The sequence below is a fragment of the Rhincodon typus genome, chromosome 25, assembly GCF_021869965.1.
Source record: "Rhincodon typus isolate 14 chromosome 25, sRhiTyp1.1, whole genome shotgun sequence".
In the NCBI taxonomy this organism is placed as follows: Eukaryota; Metazoa; Chordata; class Chondrichthyes; order Orectolobiformes; family Rhincodontidae; genus Rhincodon; species Rhincodon typus.
In genome coordinates this window covers 9,537,196-9,541,437 of record NC_063356.1, presented here as the reverse complement: position 1 = coordinate 9,541,437, position 4,242 = coordinate 9,537,196, and positions in this window count along the sequence as shown.

The following is a 4,242-nucleotide window of genomic DNA, read 5'->3' as shown; positions in this document are numbered from 1 at the left end:
TCTGAAGAAGGGTCCCGACCTGAAACGTCAGCTTTCCTGTTCTTCTGATGCTGCCTGGCCTGCTGTGTTCCTCCAGCTCCACACTGTGTTATCAATGTGATTTCCTGTTGTTTCTGTCTGCAAAGAACAGAGTCCTGTGTATTAATTTACATAGCTTTAAGTACACCATACTATGAGGTCTAACTTAGTTGTTAGCATATTTCTTCATACACTCAGGATTATCCAAAAAACATTGTTCTGTTGCAGAATCACATCTAGGGTTGGAAACTGCATTGCGAGGTTGGCAAGCAATGGCTGGTTAGATACGGCCATCCTGTTTCTTGTCACAAGCAACCAATGGAATAGTCTGTTTAATACGCTCCACCAGTCTTTGAGGTATTCTTGCAAATTGTCCTGATGTTTGCAAGATGAAGGGCTTTGACAAAATGTGTCTTTTGTCACTGATACTATAATGTGTATTAATGCTAACACTACAATAACATTGAAACGGAAGAACTCAACACTGTGTCTGTCCACACAGCTATTGATTTTTTAAAAAAAATTTAAGCCTTTTTTGTTTCTCCCATGCCTCCTGTCCTGAAAGTCGAATTTCATCCTTGTGTACAGTTCCATGTTGTTATGTATTTTCCTGGATGATCACAGTGGCACTTAGTGGTATTTGCCCCTTCTGCCAGTCTGTGGTACTGGGTAAGGGCTGTTTGAAGTCACCACTGCCACCAATCCTGCTTCGATTTTGCTTTGTCTGGGGACTCTCGATCCATTAGTGGTACAGGATACACCATTGTAGAAGAAGAACTGTTCTTCACTAACAAGAACACTTACTATATGACAGCAACAAGTACAACCACATTTGGTCAGGCAGAATTACTAGGAACTTAGAGAGCTGGCACAGACTCATTTAATCCCTCTGAAATCTAGAAGAGAACTCTTTGTCTCCATCCACAGACTGTGTGTGACATCAGTAGAATGGGTGGAGCTAATATAACATGAACATTAACTCCTTTGGAGCTGGAAATTGATACAACAGTGGTCATGATGCAACATTTCACTCAGCTGACCAGTCTCTCTCTGTCGATGTACACCATACCTGGCTGTCTGATCTCAGGGGCGCTAGTCAAATCTTTTCTACACCCAAACACATTCATTTTCTAGCAGGAATCACGGAGATATGATGTTGATTAAATTTGATTTTTCCCCCTTGACCCCACTCTCTTCGCTCCCCTCACCTCCTCCCACCAGTGCTCATCTCAGTCACACAGCCTTGGTCCAGTCTGGCTGAGATCAACAGAATGATACTGGGAGTACGGGGTTACATTATAAGAACAAGCTGCATTAACATGTAGTATTCCTTGAGCCTGGAAGATTGAGGGATGATGTGTCCAAAGTGTTCATAATCTCACCTTACATCTATGTCCTCTATGTTTGAATTCCCATACCCTTGGAAAAAAGACCAGCGCTATTCCCCCTGTCCATACCCCTCCTGGTATTGTAAACCTCTATAAGGTCACCCCTCAGCCTCCAACGCTCCAGGGAAAGAAGTCCCAGACTATCCAGCCTCTCCTTATAATCCAGTTCCAGCAACATCCTTGTAAAGTTTTTTTCTGCACCAGGCGACTAGAATTGTATGCAGTATTCAAGAAGTGGCCTCACCAATGTCCTGTAGCAAAATGACATCCCAACTCCTATAGGGCTTACAGCAAATCCAGTCCGTTTCGTTCCAAATGTATGAATAAGAAACAAGAGTAGGCCACTTGGCTGTTCAAGTCTGTTCCTCCATAGTTACGGCTGATCCGATTTCAACCTCAACTCTACGTTCCTGCATACCCCTGAAAATCTTTCATCTCCTTACTCTCCTTAAAAACAAGCGCTTTCAATCATCTTCACCCTCACTGTGTCCATATCTTTCCAACTTCATTCTCTCTGTCCATTTATGCAAAACTGAGCTGGAAATGTTGACACATTTCTGCTTCATCTGCTAATTTTGGAGGTGAATTTCATTAACTCATGAATTTCTGTGATAAGAGATTTCTCCTTTATTATCTCTTTTATTTATTGTTGTATTTATGGGCAACTCTGCTCTTAACCTCACAATTGCTAGAAGCACTAACAGTGAGTACTGCAGGAACACAGCAGGAATGACAGCGTCTGTAGGGTACTGTACTTGGAAGTCCATCTCTGTTTCTCTCTCCACAGATGCTGCCAGCCCTGCTGAGTTTCTCTAGCACCTTCTGTTTTTGTTTCAGCGTCCGCGGTTCTTTGGGTTTAACTACTGGAAGCAGTCTGCCTCTGTCCACCCAGTGACTTGTTTTATTATTCATTCATGGGATATGGGCGTTATCAGCTGGGCCAGACTTTATTGACAATCCCTAACTGTCCTTGAGAAGGTTGTGGTGAGTTGCCTTCTTGAACTGCTGAAGCCCAGCTGCCTTAAGTGGACACAAGATTAGAATTCTGATCCAGTGACAAGGAAGGAACTGTTCCAAATCAGGATGGTGAGTGGTTCGGAAAGGACCTTGTAGTGGCTGGTGTTCCCATGTACCTGCTACCCTTATCCTTTTAGGTGGTAGATGTCATATGTTTGATGATGCTATCTAAGGATCCTTGGTGAGTTGTTGCAGTACATCTTGTGGATGGTACACATTGTGCATAGGTGATGGAGGTGTTATGAAGATGAATGTTGAAGGTGTTAGATGGGATGCCAAACAAGCTGCCTTGAGTGGTGTTGGAGCTATACTCATCCAGGCAATTGTGCAGCATTCCATCCTGACTTGTGCCTTCCAGATGGTGGGAAGACTTTGAGAAATTTGGAAGTGAATTACTCAGCACAGAAGTCCCAGTCTTTGACTTACGTTTGTAGCTACTGTACTTGTAGACTAATACAGTTCAGTTTCTGATCAATGATAACTTCCAGGATGTTGATATGGGGGAAATTCAGCAATGATAATGCCATTGACCGTCAAAGGGAGATGGTTAGATTATTTCTCATTGGAGATGTCTATTGCTTGCCAATTGTGTGGCGTGAATTGTTACTTGCCACTTATCAGCCCAAGCCTGAATATTATCCTTTCACAAATTTATAGACTTGTAGCTTATCACTTCGGAACATGTGCTGAAATTATGTTTGTATTTCCTCCTCTCACTTCCACAATGGTGTCCAAAATTCCAAACATTACTAATTGCAAAATAAACAAACGCAGCACTAAGTACCGCTTCTATAAAGTTCCCATTGAACTCCATGTAGGTACTTTGATTGGCATTCCAATTAGTTATGCCCAGGTTTCTGCTGGATGACTGTGAAATTGTTGTGCAAGAGTTAGTCAAATGTGGTGCAAATTAATTGCTCTGCACATTAGTTCCAGCAAAGCTGTAAGCTCCTTCACATCTGTGCTTATGATTTCGCTGCATATGCTACTCTTTTTATAACTGAACAGCGTTGGTATTAGAGATATTAGGAACTGCAGATGCTGGAGAATCTGAAACAACAAGGTGCGGAGCTGGATGAACACAGCAGGCCAAGCAGCATCGTAGGAGCAGGAAGGCTGACGTTTCGGGCCTAGACCCTTCATCAGAAATGGGGGAGGGGAAGGGGGTTCTGAAATAAATAGGGAGAGAGGGGGAGGTGGATAGAAGATGGATAGAGGAGAAGATAGGTGGAGAGGAGACAGACAGGTCAAAGAGGCGGGGATGGAGCCAGTAAAGGTGAGTGTAGGTGGGGAGGTAGGGAGGAGATAGGTCAGTCCAGGGAGGACGGACAGGTCAAGGGGGCGGGATGAGGTTAGTAGGTAGGAAATGGGGGTGCGGCTTGAGGTAGGAGGAGGGGATAGGTGGGAGGAAGAACAGGTTAGGGAGGCGGGGACGAGCTGGGCTGGTTTTGGGATGCGGTAGGGGGAGGGGAGATTTTGAAGCTTGTGAAATCCACATTGATACTATTGGGCTGCAGGGTTCCCAAGCGGAATATGAGTTGCTGTTCCTGCAACCTTCGGGTGGCATCGTTGTGGCACTGCAGGAGGCCCAGGATGGACATGTCGTCTGAGGAATGGGAGGGGGAGTTGAAATGGTTCACGACTGGGAGGTGCAGTTGTTTATTGCGAACCGAGCGTAGGTGTTCTGCAAAGCGGTCCCCAAGCCTCCGCTTGGTTTCCACGATGTAGAGGAGGCCACAACGGGAACAGCGGATGCAGTATACCACATTGGCAGATGTGCAGGTGAACATCTGCTTGATGTGGAAAGTCTTCTTGGGGC